Below are 18,624 nucleotides of genomic sequence, written 5' to 3'. Positions count from 1 at the left end.
TACACCGCTGAAAGATTTAGACTGAGAAGGAGTACACGTACACGTAGGTAGCATATAGTAGCTATTTTGTTTTTGTTTTTAAAGATTTTTACCTATTTATTTGACAGAGGGCACAAGCAGGGGGAGCAGCAGGCAGAAGGAGAGGGGGAGGGAGAAGCAGGCTCCCTGGGGGAAGCCGGACTCAGGGGCTCCATCCCAGGTGCTCGGGATCATGACCTGAGCTAACGCAGATGCTTAAGCAGCTGAGCCACCCAGGTGCCCCAACAGTAGCTGTTTTTAAAAGTCTGAAGGAATTCCCCAGGAAGACAGAATGAGATGTGTGTGTGTGTGTGTGTGTGTGTGTGTGTGTGTGTGTGTGTGTTTAGCACGTCTATCACTCCAGGGAGCAGCACAAGCAACCAGGTGTGTATCAAGTAAGCCAGTGCCCTTCATCCTAGAACAACTCCCTCCCTGGCTGCCCTTCCTGGCTAATTGGCTTTCTCTTTCTACTCCCTCCTTTCCGTCCCTGAGCCTAGAAGCCCAGGTAAACCATTGAGGTGGCTTGCTGGAACGCAGGATATCTAGGCTGGAGAGCACAGCGTGGAAGAAAAATGGACAAGTATAAGGTGGAACTACTGTTTCCTTTCACATCACATATAAGAGGAAAGAACATGGGCTTTGGTAGAAAGTAGCAGGCCCCCTGGAAGCTCCTCAAAAGTAGACTTCTCATCTAACTGAGGCTGTCATCCCTAGAGCCTCACCTGGGCTGGGAGCAAAGCCTAGTTTCTTTTCTTTCTTTGTTTCTTTTTTTTTTTAGATTTTTATTTATTTGTTCATGAGAGACACAGAGAGAGGCAGAGACACAGGCAAAGGGAGAAGCAGAAGCAGGTTCCCTGAAGGGAGCCTGATGCAGGACTTGATCCCAGGACTCTGGCATCACAACTTGATCCAAAGACAACGCTCAACCACTGAGCCAGCCAGGCGCCCTGCAAAGCCCGGTTTCAGTGAAGACCTACTGAACTGCTGTTCTTAGTGAGTCTTGTTTGCAAGCTCAGCTGGCTCATCGGCGAGCTGTGACACTAATGTCACTCTACTTCTTTGTATTTCTCTTTCCTCCTCTGTAAAAATGAAGACATTAAGTGTTGAGAGGAGTCCGTGGGAGAAAACCCCAGTGTTAGCGCCTGTATCCATTTTCCGAGGCTGCTGGAACACATGCTGGAACACACGCTGCTTGAAACAGCAGCAATGAGATTCTGGAGGCCAAAAGTGCTGCACTTCCTCCAGAGGCTCCAGAGGAGGAGAGTCCTTCCTTGCCTCTCCTAGGTTCTTGTGTCTGACAGTCATGTTCCTTTCTTTGTGGCGCTCATCACTCATCTCTGGCTCCTTCTTCACGTGGCCTCTTTCCTCTTTGTTGTGTTATTCCTCTTCTGTCTCTTCTAAGGACATCTGTTCTTGGATTTAGGGCCCGCTGGATAACACAGGATGGTCTCATCTCAAGATCGTTCACTATATTACATCTTCAAAGACTCTTTTCCCCAATAAGGGTCATACCACAGGTTCCATGGATTTGGACTTCTTTGGGAAGGGAGGAAAAAACTGTCTGACTCATCAGGTGCTCTTAGTCAAGTTTCTTTTCCCAGCAGAGAGTCTAGCATCTTGGGAAATCCAAGGAGCTTTAAGTGCAACTTTTCACTCTAATAAATACATAATTTTAAAGTATTGCTTTTGTTTTCTTGTTTAACAAACCTTTATTCTCCTGTGTCATGAGCTGTGCTAGTTCATTCCTGGGGCTACAGAGGTGAGGGTCACCTAGTCTCCTAGAGGCTCAGTCCGGTGGAATTGGCCCACTCATTTTGAAACTATGTTCTAGAAAATCTGTAGAAGAATATATGCTCCTGTGGAAACCTGAGCAGTTCACTTGCTGATGCATTCTCCAAATCCTTAGTGAGGGCCTCCTAGTGCCAAGCTCTTTGCAAAGCCCTGGGGGAGACTCAGAGGTGGCTGATACATAATATCTACCTTCAGGAAACTTGCAATAGCAAAAGGGGTTGAAATATATAAAAACAATGACTGCTCATAGTAGAAGGATAAATAAAACAAGGTTGGGCTTTAGAATGCCAGGAATAAAAAGAACATGTAAACATGGAAAGAAAGACTCCCTAAGCTTGTACCTTCTTAAACACACCATATAGTTTTTAAAATATTCTTTGAAGTTTGAACACCCTCAGCTCAGAGACAATCAAGGGACAGTTCATTCCTGAGAGTGTTGTGTTTCAGAATGTTCTGGCAGAGTGAATGCTTTTAGTGGGGGGAGGCAAATGTTGAAATGTATTTGGGGATTGAGGGAGGGGCAGGGTGGGGAAAGATACCAATTGTATTATTAATAAAATTGATCCAAGGTAGGCCAGTGGAAATGGAAGGAGGAATTGCATCAATAAGACAAATGGTGCCTCCTGTAACCTTGAACTTAGTATTGATAGAAGGGTGGATGGGGAGATTTGGGGCAATCAATGAAGCTATCTCTAAAATCTCAAGGTAATTGATTGAAAGAGAGTAAAGAAAACAGGTAAGAATAATTTCAGCCTTTCATCATTGCAAATGAGGCCATGCTGCTGATCACCTGCTCTTAAAATTGGACTCTCAATACAAGCTTCAGGAGGGAAAAGAAAAAAGGTGTCACGCAATCTGAAAATAGGTTAGGCTGCTCTGTTGTATTAATAGGAAGAGAATGATCTAGTTCATGCATTCGAAGTAGTTCAACTTTGAGGCAGGAAATCAAATCAGCCCCATTGAGGATGATGGAACCCTTGCCTTCACCATCTTAAATACCTACCCTTATAATTCTTCTTGTGTAAATAAAGAAAATGAAAATATTTAATCAGCATATTCTGATGCTAAAGTGAAGTGCAGGATGGGGGCTGGTGCAGTTCAGCTTCACTGGCTCCATCTTCCACAAATGTGTTGTTCAGTTTTGAATTTCTGAATCCAGGCTCTATGTAGACTCACACCTTTGCCCTATTGTCAACCTCAGTAGTCTTTCTTGAACCTGAAGCAGCTCATAAATCTTGCATTTTGGATGAGCTAGGTAAAGGTTGGCTGGACTCTTCTGTGTGTAACTGTGTGTGGTACCTCTTAGTAGAAATTCTCATAAAATGGGTTGATCTGATTATCAGGTATTTTTAGATAGGATGTATCCTGGGTGGCACCTGCCCAACATTCATTTCTCCTTAGTAATAAGGAGAAATGAGGGTAAATTTGCCCTCATTTTTAAAAAAAAGTAGTTACCCATCCTTCACTTTCAGTTCATTCTTTACTTATTGAGCTCCTGCCATGTGCTTCATACTAGGACAGGTATTTGGGATATAGTGGTGAGTTAGATAGATGAGATTCCTGTCCTGATGGAGTCTATATGCTAGTAGGGAAAATGGGAAACAAATAAATGTATAATTTATGGAAGAGATACATGTTATCAAGAAAAATCAGGTACAGAATTTGGCTGGGAAAGATGGGAAAAGAAGAATATGTGGCAGGGAAGTTTTTTCTTTGAGGAAGTGCAATGATGTAGAAAACTGAATAAGTGAGGGAGCAAGTCATGTGAGAATTCTTGGGGGGCAAGTGTTCCAGGCAGAGGGAAAAGTAGGTGCAAAGGCCCTGTGGTAGCAACTAGCTTGGCGTCTCCAAGAAACAGCAAGAAGATCAGCACAGCTGAACTACAGTGAGCAAGGGTGAATGAAGTGAGATCAAAGCAGGGAGGTGGCATTGGGGACTAAATTGTGTAGGACCTTGTAGGTCATAGAATATAATTTGGATCTTATTCTGAATGAATGTATGCCATTGAGGGGCTTGGGTAGGTGAGGGATTTGTGTCTTTTACAGATGATTCAAGCTGCCGTGTGGAGAATAAACTATGAGAAGAAAAAGAGGAAGCTGAGACTTCAGTTAGGAGGATACTATAAAACGTGAGAAGTGATAAGATGTGGGATGTGTTTTGCAGGAGGCGCTAAAAGGACTGTTGGATTGGATGAATATAGAGGTAGAGAGGAATCAAGGATGATCCCTACATTTCTGTCTTCAGCAACACGGTGGATGGTGGTGCCATTTAATGAAATCGGGAAGACAAAAGGAAGTGTGGGCTTGGGGTCAAAAATGAACAATTCTATTTGGAAAACTTGCATTCAAAATGATTAATAATTAAGTTAAGTAGAGATGTGTGAAGGAGGCAGTTTGATACATGAGCCTGGAGAGAGGTCAGAGCTATAGCCATGTGTTAGGAGTCTTTAGGATGTAGATGATATTTAAAGCTATGGGACCAGATGAGATCATTTAGGGAGGAATTGTAGACAGAAAACAAAGAGGAGCAAGGACAAGGCACAGAAGGCCTATATGAAGTTCAAGGTGAGCTGACTTGCCCTGAAGCTCCAAGTGTGATCATGTAATCCAAAACGTCCTTCAGAGCTAATCTTGTGACTTCTGAGGGTGTTTGGAGGAAGATGCTCTCTTGGGCTCTGGGCTTGAACCCAGGAATATTATGTAAGCCTGAGTTTCTGAAGGCCACCTGTTGAAGAGTCTGCCTGAGAATGAAGACAATACAAAGAAAAGTAAAGCCAATAGATGGAGAGAAAGAGTCCTGATCACCTACCCCAAAGGGCTGGATCCAGCCATACTTGAAGCTCGGTTTACTCCTGTTTTTTTTTTTTTTTCCTATTCCGTGAATCAGTAATATCCCTCTTTTATTTAAGCCATTCAGGTGGAATTTTATGTCTCCTGCAGCTCCCCCCCAGCACCCTACCATGTACCCTCTGTAGGATAACTGATGTGCCGAGTTCACAGCTGTTAGCGACACAGCTGCACTCAATCCCAAGCCTGCCTGGTGGTCTAGGGTTCTCTTGCACATCTTCCTGCCCTAGGGCTGTACTGCTTGCTGCCATGTGTGTCTTTCACAGCTTCTGTATCAGTCTACTTTAGGTGATGTTCCGATGACTCTGGAGTGGTGTGTATTGTGTACACGTGTGTGTTGTGTAACTAAGTTCTCATCCCAAGAGAACCCAAGTTGAGTATCTCCAACCATCCTCACTCTGAGAGAGGAAGCTGGGAATGAAGAAGGTTCCAGGATGGCCACCACCAGAAGCTAAGAGCACTTATGCCAAAGGCTAGGACTTCTGCTGTCTTCAGTAGCATATTTAGGGCGGGAAGGCAACCACCTGAGATTCAAACTCTTAGTCTCTTGGGCTGAAAATGGCACTGGCTGTACAGATTTCTCTGAAGGTAGCCCATGAGTTACCATGTCAACCATCATCCCATACCTGGGCCTCAGGAAGTCTCCAAGGGAAGTCTCCAAGGTCCAAACATTCACTCATCCACTTATCACTTATTGAGCTCCTTCTATGTACCATACAGTATGCTGAGCACTGGAGAAATGAACAAGGCTGGGAGCCTGTCCTGCTGGAAATTCTTCTTATGGGAGAGGAATATACAGGTACAGTGGCCCATATGATAAACTCTAGGATGGAGTCAGATGCAAGGCTCTGGGGGGCAGAGAGGAAAGTTCTGATGGAGTCAATCAGGGCCACCTTCATCAAGGTGGTGATATCTTAAACTGGGCTCACAAACTCAGATCTTTCCAGGGGCCAGCAGGTAAAATAAGTATTTAAAGTGACCAGAGGCATCCCCCAAGTGCGGAATACCCATCCTCTCCAAAGGCGTTTGGACTTAACCCTTTAAAGAACACTGTGCTGGCAAAACAAACCCACAGGCAGGACGCTCTGAGCTGTCAGATTTCAACCTGTGCCTTTGAACCAGTGATTACGAATGCTCCAGGCAGACAAGCTGAAGCAGCCTCCTGGGGAGTCCTTTAAAAAGCTGGGCAGCCCGAGTGGCTCAGCGGTTTAGCGCCACCTTCGGCCCAGGGTGTGATCCAGGATCGAGTCCCACGTGGGGCTCCCTGCGTGGAGCCTGCTTCTCTCCCTCTCCCTCTGCCTGTGTCTCTGCCTCTCTCTGTGTGTGTCTGTCATGAATAAGTATATAAAATAGTAAAAAAAAAAAAAAAAAAAAAAAAGAGGACAGGATGCTTCTGAACTTAGAGTATACAGGTGGCCCAGGCTGAGGCCGATGTGGAGGTTCTTCTGGCTGGGTGTTCTCCTTGCCTGGGTCTTGACACCTGCGACTCAGACTATCTTCATGCGTCTGGACCATCTCCCTGCTTTGGCCTGACATGGTGTCTTGATTCTTCACATCATGAAGAATCTGACTCAGGGGGCCTACTCTGACCCTCAACCTGCCTGCTTTCTGAGACTGGCTCCTCGAATTTTGAATCTGGCTGAATGTATGGGACTGTATTTCAGTGCTCATGCCATTCAGTGCTCATGCCTGCTCATGCACTGAAATACAATCTATATTCCCATTGCAGGTCTTGTGCCAGATTCCTCTCTTTGCCTCCGTCTTCCATCTCTCCTCATGTGTGCCCTGCCTGCGTTCCCTGGTCTTGATGCTGACATGAGGAGAGGCAGCCGTGGATAAGATATTAAATCTGTCCATCAGAAGCTATTCCGTGTGTGCTCATCACTAGACAGAGAGAGCTCTAGATCATTCTGTTCAGACCAAAAAAAAAAAACAAAAAAAGTCCATCTTTTCCCTCTAGTGACCCTCTTGGTCTCCCCGCCAGAGCTCTGTCTTATTTTCATTGACAAACACCGCTCCCTATTGGCAACGAGACATCCTGGGCTGTGTTTCAGTGGGAATTGGTGAACTTCTGAAGTCAGTCAGCCTGCAGCCTGCCACTTTACAATCCCCCCCACGGTGCTCCATAATTGCCTGGAAATGCATGGTGTCTCCCATCTTGTTGCTTAATTAAAATTCAGTTCTGTTCAACAGAGTCACAATTAAGAGATGTTTTTGTCTTCCTTTCTGCTGCTATCGTTTTAGGGTCCCTGATCATGATAATGCCTCCTTGCTTATTCAGAAAATTGTCTGAAATATTTTCATGGGCAGTGTATTGTTGGCGTGACTCCTAGAAAAGACAGATACTATGTTCTACTGAGAACATATCAAGCGATACTTCTTGTTAGCTACTTTATTTGATGGAGTTTTGGCAGGTCCTTTCATCCTCATTCATCCTGGGAAGGAACGGAGGCCCAGGGAGGTGAGGTAGCTTACCTAAGGCTGCATAGCTTGTCAGGGCAGGAATGAGAATAGAAAACACAGAGTCAGCTGTCTCCATCGTGTGCTGGCAGGACCACTAATGCACTGAGAGGTAGGCTGATGAAACTGCCCTCCTAAGGGGTGACTTCTAGAATATCTGAAGGCTTTTCAGGAGCAATTAACTGTGATGCTCAGAGGTTGGGGGATATCCAAAGTCTGTAACCCTCAACCTCTGAAGTCTTTGAGAACTAGTGAAAGAATTGGTGTGTCTTACCAATTTCACTCAGAGTAAATCAAACATTGTGGATCAAGAATTCTGTGCTCCCAGCACTCACAGGGGTCTAATCAACCCTGTTCAATGAAAAAAAAAAAAACAACTTTGCATATTGACTTGAAAATCGATGTCTCTAAATGTTGTTGAGGAAGGTAGCAGTCTCCACAGCACTGCAAGTGATCCCATTCTCTCCTCAATAAGACTCCATAAGGAGCTGAAAGTGGACTTTGAGTTTAAGCATTGGAAAATCATATAATTATTTTCCTGAACTCATCTCTTGTCTGTAGTCCCAGTGCTAAGTGAGGGTTGACCCTGGCTTCCCTTCCTCACCTCTTCCCTGTGTAATTATCTCGCCAGTTAAAGAGCAAAGGGTGGACCACCGAGCCAGAGGTTCTGCTGAATTACAGCTAATCGCACCGAAGAGGAGCCCCGCTCAGCCTTGACCTCATATCGCTCTGCACACACAAGCCTTTCTCCACCAGGCCACTGCTCAGAGCATCGCTGTGCCTAATCAGACGTGTCACACCTCCACTGAGGTAAATTAGGTTTGTTGGAGAAGGGAAATCAAATTAAGTCTGTTTAGGAATTAATTGTGACTGTCTAGGCGTAATCTATCTTATTATCCCATTGTGGTGCATCGGGATCAAAATCCACTGACCCAGTTTAAAAAAGATATGGGCACTGAGGGAGGCACTTGACGGGATGAACACTGGGTGTTATACTATATGCTGGCAAATAAAACTCTAATAAAAAATATACCAAAAAAAAGATACAGTCTTTACAGCTAGAAAATAGGCATCATGTTTTGGGCAGCAAAAATGGCAAAGTGAAAATGAAAATTTAGGAATTAAAGGGGATAGGAAAAAAAAAAGGGAAAAAAAAGGAAAAAAAAATAAAGGGGATAGGATCCATGCATCAGCTGGTTCAGTGTAGATGAGCACGAAAAACAGAGTAAGAGACCAAATACCCTGGACTTGGTCTGCCCACGAATAAAGATGTGGTGGCCAGTAGATAATGATAAAGTCAACCTCTGTGACATGAGGAGTTGGGTGTGGGCGCATAGTGTGTCCAGTGAGAAACTGAGTCAGGGCGCTGGGGGCCAATCACACAGCCTAAGCTGACTTGGAAAATGTGCAGAGGTCCAGGGGAGGAATATACAAATGCTTAAATCCATTATTGGTAGGGTTATTGATGGGGATGATCCTCGTTGCACTTGTTTTCCTGGTGTAGCTACCCACCGTAACTTCTCAAAGTGCCCTAATTTGGATGAGAAATGATACAGACACTCTGGTTATTGAAAATCTCTGTGGGCTGCTGATAGGTTCAAGAGAATGGTGATTGGTAGCAACCACCTAGGGGGTTCCTACAGTGGAGCACAAAGAGAGCTGCTATTGGAGCAGGATGGTCTGATTGAGAAGTCTTGTGTTAAACTCTAGGCTTTGAGAAAGGTAAATAAACTGAATCTCTACTTCTACATATTGGGTATGTTGATCCTTTGAGAAACCTATATGTGGTGTTACTCTTTACACTCCCTGATGTGAGTCTTTGTTTCTGATTTCCTAACAGGGTGAGAAAGAGAGAGAGAACAAGCAGATTATAGGTATTAGTTCAGTGGTCAGTGGAGATCAGCAATCCAGCTTAAGTAAGCATTCATTGGCCACCTACAGGTAAGGATGTCTACAAAATAAAGGTAATTAGAAAGCTCCTTGTAATGCATCACCCAGCTGGAAACTAATGAGTGATGGAGACCCAGTGAAGAAGAGAGAGAGCCTAATTAGACTAAGTGGGAATTCCTTCTGGAACAGGAAATTGTCAAGAATCAGGGAGAAATAATTTTTTCCAGCAGCATTTGAAACTAGATGAATCCATTTATCTTTTCTAGTGCAATCATGTAATTTTTTTTTTACAAAGTAAAATATCAATATTTCCTTTGAAATAGGAAAAGACTCCTCTTCACATATACACACGCACACTAGTTAAGCAATATTGGGAATAAAAAGAATGAAGAAATCTGGACAAAGGCTTAGATCTCATAACTTAAAATAAATTTGCAGATAGGTTGTAGGTACTAAGGAACTCTCATTTCTTGACAAATCAGTCTAGAGTTTTCCTCTCAGATTTTCTCTCCTCTTTTTCAATGAAATCATTATCATATATGAATACTAGAATTGTTAGTCTTCTTAAGACATCAGCGGGTGGTGGTGGTGAAGAATGTCTAATATTTCCATAGGATTTCAGAGCCCTGGCCATTACCTGTTCATCCACCCATCCATCCATCATCCTTCCATCCATCTGCCCACCCATAATTCATTCATCCACCCATAAGACCATCCACTCATTCATCTACCCTTCCATCCATCTATCTACCCATCCATCCATTGAGGCACTACATAGCATGACAGGTCTAGCTTCTGGCTTTGGGCCAGTCACTTGGGAGTAATAAGACAAGTCACCTAACATCTAGAAGACTCAATTTATTCATTTGCAAAATAAGCATACCTGCCTCACCTCATTGTGAGAATTTTACTATGTACTCAATAGATGTAAGTTATTATGATAAAAAGCAATTCACTTGTTTATTTTAAAAAGTATTACATGATTACTATCTGTTTTATGATTTTTTCACTCCCAAGACAAGTCAACTACAATTGCCACCTTCAAGGAACTCATATTCTAACCAGGGAGACTGATGCTTATCGTGATGTGTGAAACTGAAATTTACTTTGTGCTAAAATGAATGTGTGAAATTCATGGTTAAGGAAGCCATGAGGAGGAACAAAAACTCCATGTGATCATGAAGAGATGGGAAGCTGAGTAAGTTTTCCCTGAGAAGACGGTCAGAAGGAGTTTTTTGTTAGAGATGGGGTAGTTCGACTTTCAGTATAACCCACTTCAAATTTCAAGTTAACTTTGATTTAATCTTTTTAAGATACACCGTAACCTCCTTTGGGTAAATTTGCTAAAGAAGGACAGAGTCTTACATAAGGTAGGTATTTTTTTTTAAATATCATTCACTGTATTGAATAAAGACTTGTAAGATGCCTGGCACATACTCAGATGACAAAACTTGGGGATGAGTAGGATGTAGTTCTTATTCTCAAGGAGCTCCTGTCTGGAAGAGCAGAGAAACAAGTACACTTGTTATGACAAAATATGGTAAATGTCATGATATGCAGAAAGGGGAAAATGGAGGGCTGAAGAATTCTCCAGCAGACAGCTATGGATCATCAATCCCGGATGCAGGAGCTTGAGCCAAGGCAGGGATTAAGGGAGGAGAGGCACACTGTGGGGAAACTCAACCATGTTGGTGCGGGTGGCATATTACAAGTGAGGATCGGAAGTCTTGTGTAGGGTCAGGTCTCTTGGGACATTTTCAGGACCTTGGATTTTATCCAGAGATAAAAGGAGCCATCAAGAGGTTTTAAAACGGAGCAATATAGTCAAGTGTGCATTTTGAAAAGGTCATTGTGGCTGGTATTGAGGATGGACAAGCGTGTCAGGATGAGAGATAAAGAGAAGAGAAACAAGACTTAGTAGGGGTCTAGGAGGAAGATAATGAGGACCTCATCTAGGGCGGCAGTGGGTGAGTCAGAAAGAGAACAGATTTCTGAAATACCGTTGACCTTTGAACAGCGTGGGTTTGAACTGTGTGGGTCAATTTTGGTGTAGAGTTTTTATGCTGCAGGACTGTAAATATATTCCTTCTATCTTGTGATTTCCTCAATGTTGTCTCTTCTCTAGCTTACTTTGTTGTAAGAATATGGTATCAAATACATACAACATACAATATAGATATTTATGGTATCTACTGTTTATGTTACAATAAGCCTTCTGGTCAACAGTAGGCTCTTCGTAGTTATGTTTCTGGGGAATCAGAGGTTATACTTGGAATTTCGACTGTCAGGGGAGTTGTCAGTGCCCCTAACCTCCCCTGTGTTGTTGAAGGGTCAATTGTACTTAGAATCTAAAATCGGTTTCTAGATGTCTCAGCCCAGAGCATCTCATTATAGAGCTGCTTCTGCTGTTAGGCCATGGAAGGGCTGGCCCCCCCAGGGCAGCCTGATGCTAGCCCCGAAGCTAGAGAATTTTGTCCCCCCCCCCTTTTTTTTGTTTTGAGAATTCTGTTCCTAAAGATCACCACCCTCTGGACACCATGTGTCTGAGCTTCTTGCCAAGCACCCTTCCTCCTTCACAGATTTCAGTTGCTGGAGGACAGAGTACTTGTACTGTAAAGCACAAATCACTAAACCCCAGCTTTCAGGTGTTTCTGAGCACGCACTGTGGTTTTTCATTTCTGCAGCCTAAGCTTCCATATTTCTTACCAAGTGGGCAGGGTGCATGTGGCTGAGACCTCTTTTTGGGAAAGTACAAGTAAAGTAAAAGGTCTTAAATAATTTAGAACTGTCCTAAATTTTTCCAGCTGTCCCCTTCTTTCGTTTCTCCAAGAGATGCAAAAAGCATCCCCTAGCACTCTAAAATGTCCATATTTCTAGAGGCTCTGGGAAAGGAGGAGAAAAACCACAACTGTTCCCTCTTGAAATATTCCTTGTATCATATTTTTCCCCCTTATGCCCAATGATGGCAGGTAATAGTCACCATTTTAGAGAAAAACGTGATCTAGTGAAAAGATCTTGTGTTTTTGCTTTGGTGGCATTGAATTGTAGACTGTTAGAGCTGAAATTTGAATTTAGAAGGAATCTACTTCTGAGATGAACACCTGGCCTGTGTGTTGTTAATTCTGCTCGCCCGCATCCGTGGCAGACATCGCTAATCCATCATTGGAGTCTTTTTCTCTGCGCCCGGGTGTAGCCTCAGATTTTGTCAAGACAGAATTTAAGTGACTGCCTATTGATTGCAGTTGGCGTGTTAGAACGTGTTTGTCACCCCTGACCTGGTCACAGCAGTTGTACAGGGGAAAGGAGTGGTGGAAATGACCCAACACCAGTGCTTTACTCCCAAACCAGGAAGTAAGATCCTTCTAGTCCTGGCTCTGGATCTTTCTCTCCTGTGTCTTTATGTCTCTGCGACCCCCAGAATCTCTGTATCTTTCTCTTTCTTTGAACCTCTGAGCATCTGTTTTCCTTTTCCTCTCTTTCTCTTTTTTTTTCTACCTGCTTTCTGATCATCTCTGAGCTGCTGTCCATCTCTCTGTGCATCCTTGCCTTGCTGTTCCTCCCCTTTCCCACTGCGTAGCTTAGCTTTGGGCCCTGGGAAGGCTTTTGACCTGCCCATATGTAAGGATGGGGACCGTGATTCCTGCTGTGCACTGGGGGATTTTTGAGTGTGGTTGCTAACAATGATGGGAAAGAAAGCTCAGGAAACACATAACCACAGGGGAAGATAAAGTCATTTGAATTGTGATCACGTTAGAGCAAGATTTTCTGGAACAGCAGAAACATTGGAGCACAGTTGTGCACAGTTGTGCAACCCCACTTGATTGGCCTCGGGAGAGGGCCCCGGGCGGAGGTGTGGGAGGGACTGAAGAGGACAAGGATGAAATGGGAGTCACCATTCTAAACTGTGTTTATACGCCAGTGGTGACTCCTGCCTGTTTGCTCATTTTGTTCTGGTTTGTTTGGTGTGTGTGGGGGGGTGGGTATCCTCATACTGTTTTACTCAGCTTCAAGGAAATTGTCTCACTCAGAAGGACCTGAGGGGAGCTTGGATTTAGGGGAGTGCTCAGAGCACGATCACGCTCAGTGGGCGAGGGAGGGGTCCCTGGGTCCTGCCCACCTCCCAGCTTCTATCTACCCAACTGGGCTTCATCTCCTAACTAGTACTTGGTTTCCAAGCCAAGGACCCACCTTGGTCTCATAGGTCCCACCCTCTCTCTGAGCACTTCCTTCGTTCTCTCTCCTGAACCCTTCCTGCATCTCTGGGGTGCAGGGTTTCCTTTTGAAGACAGGAAATCAGATGTGTGATTCTATAGAATGAGAGTGCTCAGGCTTGGCTGCACAATGGAATCATCTGGGGAGCTTTAAAAAAATATTGACGTCTGGGTCCCCCCCCCCCCCCCCCCCCCCCCGCCCCCGAGAGATTCTGATGTAGTTAGTTGGTCTTCAGAGTGGTCTGAAGTGTGGGAGTTTTAAAAAATCTCCCTGGTGACTCTTACATGAACTACACTGCTTTATAATTCCCAGCCCCTCTGAAGCCCACCAGTTTTCCTCCTTTGGCTTACTTGGATGATTTCTACCACCGTGGGTGCTCAAAGCGCTCCCCCCACCCCCCACCTCTTGTATCATCTGTCAGGTCAAGTCTGGGATGCAGTTACCCTGCAATTGCTAACAAGCCAGAAGCAGGTGGCGCCCTCAGTTAGTGGCCAGGTTGCCAGCATGCGGAACATCTGTATTTATTGCTACAGTTGCCACACTGGGGCGGGGGTGGGGGGGGGGGTGGGGGGGGGGGAGCAGGGGAAACATCTCACTCACAGGAGGTGAGGTTCTATGTATATATCATCAAAAGAGGAGGAAACATACCAAGTGGAAAAATGCATCCTTGTGTTTTCCAAAAGTGAATTACTAGAAACTAATTTACATGGAGAACCAGACAATCGCCAAGGTATAAGGGCTCACCTGCAGGATAAAGAGCACAGTGTCGGTGACAGCTGAGTGGCAAAGGTCAAATTGGTGTTTGGGTGTGCGCACCTGTATTCACACGTGAGACACACCTTGATGGCAATCACAAAGTTCTTTAACTTCTTGAAGCTGACATCTCTTCCTCCATAGGATGGGTTTAATGAAACCTACCTAACAAAATTATTTTGAGGATTAAAATAAATTATGAATTTAAGGTTTATTGCACATATTAAGCCCTAGAGCTCTTAAAAGTCTGCAGGGAAATGTAAAACCTCAATTAAAAATCAGCAAGAACATGAATGGGCAATTTGTTGAAAAAAAATATGGGGCCATTAAATAAAAGGAAACACAGCGTCGCTAGTAATCAAAATATTTCAATTAAGATGAGAATACTATTCTTTTATCTTAATAAATTGCCTATGACTTATGTTGTAGTGAGAAAGATTCTCTTATACTATGTTAATGGGAGTATAAATTGATTTAGTCTTTCTTGAAAGCAGTTTGGCAGTATCAGAAACCCTTAAAAAGTTTTCTTTTTTTAAACTGGAATTTATGTTCTCTAATCTATCTTAAGAAACTAAATAGGGTTGTTTATAGATATTGACCTCAATGTTATTTATAACGGTGAAATATGGGAATAATCTAATTCCCCCAAAGTATGTGAATAGTTAAGTAAATTGTGATGCATTTTCAAACTATAATAATGTCTCTATAAAATTTAATTTATAAAGATTATCTAGTAACATAGGAAAAATCTCTTGATAAGTGAAAAAGTAAGATAAACTTTATTTTCAATATTTTAATTTGTTTGAAAAATTTTATATTTTATTTGTTGAAATGATTTTGCTAGGATCAGACACTGACTCAAGCTGGCTTAAATACTAAAGCAAATTTATAGGCTCCTATGATAGAACATATCCCAAAACATGTCAAGCTTCCAAATTGGTTGGTTTAGCAGTTCAATATTTTTATTGAGGATCCAAGTTCTTCCTGAATCCCTCCTCTGCTGTCCTGGCTATTACTTTCATCCTTAGGCTGAAGGTGTTATATCCAGACTCAGTGATGTCTGGAGAAGAAAAGAGGTTACATCTTTCTCTCCTCTCTCCCCTCCTCTTCTCCCTCCCTGTCTTTTTGGTTGAGGACATTACTTCTCACTAGCCCACCTGCAGAATCCCACTTTATGGCCCTGAATCGGATAGTGCTTGTTCTTGAGCCAACCCTAAGCCAGGGAAATGAGACTATACTCAGACCAATTAGGATTTGAACTCAGGGGTGGGAGTGTCCTGAGGCTCGTGGCTTATAGAGAAGGCAGGAGGAAAAGTGGACAGATACTGGTAGGCATCCAGCTATGTCCACCATTGGTATGCATCAATCCATGAAGATACAAATCTTCCAACTGATCTGACCGCCAGGGGGAAGTTTGATGGAAAAATCCTCCTTAAGACATGGAAGAAGTTTTCAGGTCATATACATGCTTGGTACCACAATTTTGACTGAAGCCTGGTTCCATGCGGAACCTTTTCAGAACTCATGGGAAAGAATCAAATGCAGAGAGCAGACCGGTTGGGGTGTGCCCTCTGATGACCAGCCTTTTGAAATGGGGACAGAGGCTGCCCTATCTGGGCGGTTCTTTTCATTTCTCTGTGTGATATGCTTATTGCTTGTCCTTGGATACAGCTTGATTATGGTAATGGGTGTAAAGTTGAAGCTCTGCATGAACGAGAAGGCATTAAAGAAGGAGCAAGCTTGGGGCGCCTGGGTGACTCAGTCCGTTAAGCATCAGACTCTTGATTTTGGCTCAGGTCATGATCTCAGGGTCCTGAGACTGAACCCTGGGTGGGGCTCCACCCTCAGCAGGGAGTATGCTTGTCCTTCCCCCCACTTCTGCTCTTCCCCCTCTTCTCCTCCCCTCTCATGTGCGTGCTCTCTCTCTCTCTCAAAAAATAAATAAAAAATTTTTTATTGACTTCTATGCACCTCAGTTGAAATTCACCTAGTAAACCAGGCTGAAACTATTCATGGCCTTGTTTCCAGGATGTCATGAAAGAATGGTTCTAATAAGTTCTCCTAAGAGTCTGCAAACCAGATTTCTTTCTGAATTCTTTTCATTACTCTGGGCTCTCGAAGGGTCCCAGAAACTCAAAAAGAGAGTCCAAAATGCACAAATTCATTATTGTGTTCAATAAGCATTTAATACATGGTGCCTGCCTGGCTCAATCAATGGAGCATGTGACTCTTAGTCTTAGGGTCGTGAGTTCTAGCCCCATGTTGGCTGTAGAGATTACTTAAAAAGAAACTCTTAAAAGAGCACATTTAAACCACATACTAATAATGATTGTATTCATTTCTGTGGCTTGCCATGACAAGGTACCACAGATGGGGCGGCTTAAAACAACAGAAATTTATTGTCTCACAATTCTAGAGAATAGAAGTCCAAAATTGGGGTGTTGGCAGGGGATGCTCGCTCTACAAGCCCTAAGAGAGGATCCTTCCTTGCTCTTTCTTAGCCTGTGCTCTACTTGCTGGCAATCCTTGGTATTCCTTGGCTTGTAAATGTTCACTCTAGTCTTTCTCCCTTGCTTCACATCGTAGTCTCCCCATCTTAACATCATCTTCCCTCTGTGCATGTCTGTGTCTCTGTGTTCAAGTTTCCCTTTCATATAAAGACATCACTCATACTGGATTAGGTCCCACCCTAAGGATTTCATTTTAACTTGATTATATCCATAAAGACCCTATTACCAAATAAAGTTACATTCACAGATACCAGGTGTTAGGACCTCAACACACATTATGGGAACAGAGTTCAGCCCATAATACTAATAATACTGTGTATAGGTATTGTTCCAAGTGCTTTGGACATATTTCCCGATATAGTTCTCACAGAAGTTCTTTGAGACAGTTACTGTTATTCCTAATTTATAGATGAAGAGGCTAAGTCCTAAAGAAGTTTATTCACCAGGATCAGGTCGAACTGTTAAGTAGTGGATTTGGAATTCAGACTTAGGTAGCCCTAGTTCAGAGCCTAAGAGTTAAACAACATCACCGTACTGCCTCTTTATCTTGTCCTGTGTCTTGCACCTCCTTACTGTGTGATGTGGGCTGTGTATGCAAGGGCACAGAGTTGAATGGGATCTACTAAAGTAACCAGCCCAAACGAGGTGGTCGATGCATGTTAAAAGGAAGGGAAAGGAAGGAATGGAGAGAAGAAAGATTTGAATTCTCTATCACTCATTTATTCAGTTGTTCTTCTAGAAAATATTTACTAGAGAGCTGCTGAACATGGGGATACAGAACTGAATCAAAAAGATTATTTACCAAAGGGTCGTATAAATGGAATACATTAAATATATCATAGAAGAGAATCCCCATTAATCCATTTAACTATCTGGCACATTGGATATCTTCTATGCTTTAGAACTTGCAGGATTCTGAAATGAACGATTGACATCATTAAATCATATCAGTGATAAATGATGAATGGTCAATGAATGAATGATATTGTTGATGCAATTATATATTGCCTTTAAGGAATCTACTGTCTAGTAAGAGAGAGAGATTTCTAGAAAACATATACAAAATACTCAATAATATCCAATATGTACATTAGTTTATACTATCACAATCCCCAAATCTTCACAACACTAATGCAGAAAGTATTATTATCCTCATCTTGAAAAAGGAAATAGGTTCACAGAGGGGTGATGATATGCCCAAAGTCATGCTGGCACTTTGGAGAGCCAAAACTCAAACCTAGGATGGCTACAAGTGCAGTACTCTTTTTCCCTTAACCACAAAGCAGAATTGAATGAATGCCACCAAAAAGTTATAAGAAAAGCCCATTAGAAGATCCTATTAGCTGGTGTGAGGGAGTGGAGTTCTGAGTAGACAGGACATTGGTCAAATACCTTTTGACTAACATCAAATGTCAAATATACAAATGGTTCTTGCTAATACCAGGAATATCTGATGTTCAGACGAATTCCAATAAAAAGAAAAAAAAAACTAGCAGAACAAGAGGAAAGTTTTGGGTCCTGGCCACTGACATTTATCAGAGGCTATTGCATGGAACTGGGCTAGGGAGCTTGTGCCACAAGAGATAGATGTTGTCATATTTATAAGAAGCAGGAGGAGGGCAAAGCATCCATGATTTATGATTAGTGCCTATAATATTCCAAGCACTGTACTATTGCATTGTCTCTGCAATCTCATGTCATCTTTAGAATTACCAGGTCTAGTTCCATTTATCTCTATTTTGTGGAAGGGAACACTGAGGCCAAGAATGTCTAAATTCCTTGCACAGTGTCACACAGCCACATGCCACTGTAATGAGAGGAGGCTCCCCTCCAGCCCTGCCTCCAGGATGACAGAGAGAAAGAGATAGAATGGCCCCAAAGCCTGGATCTGTCTGCCCTAATATATCTTAATCTGCATCAGTAGCCACAAGGGGATAGACAAAGAAGGACAGAAACAGAAAAAGAACTGGGTTCTCTCACATCTAGAGGCAGCCCCAGCCCTTACACTGAAGAGGTGAGGAAGAGGAGGAGAGATCTGGTATGTCTACACTGGCTTGCTCATCCATTTGACAGTTACATAGTCCAATTTGTGTCTTGCAATTAAATTCATCAGCTTGGCATTCTTCTGTTTAAGGAGATGGAGG

The sequence above is a fragment of the Vulpes vulpes genome, chromosome 16 (assembly GCF_048418805.1).
Source record: "Vulpes vulpes isolate BD-2025 chromosome 16, VulVul3, whole genome shotgun sequence".
In the NCBI taxonomy this organism is placed as follows: Eukaryota; Metazoa; Chordata; class Mammalia; order Carnivora; family Canidae; genus Vulpes; species Vulpes vulpes.
Note: the sequence above shows the minus strand (reverse complement) of the source record.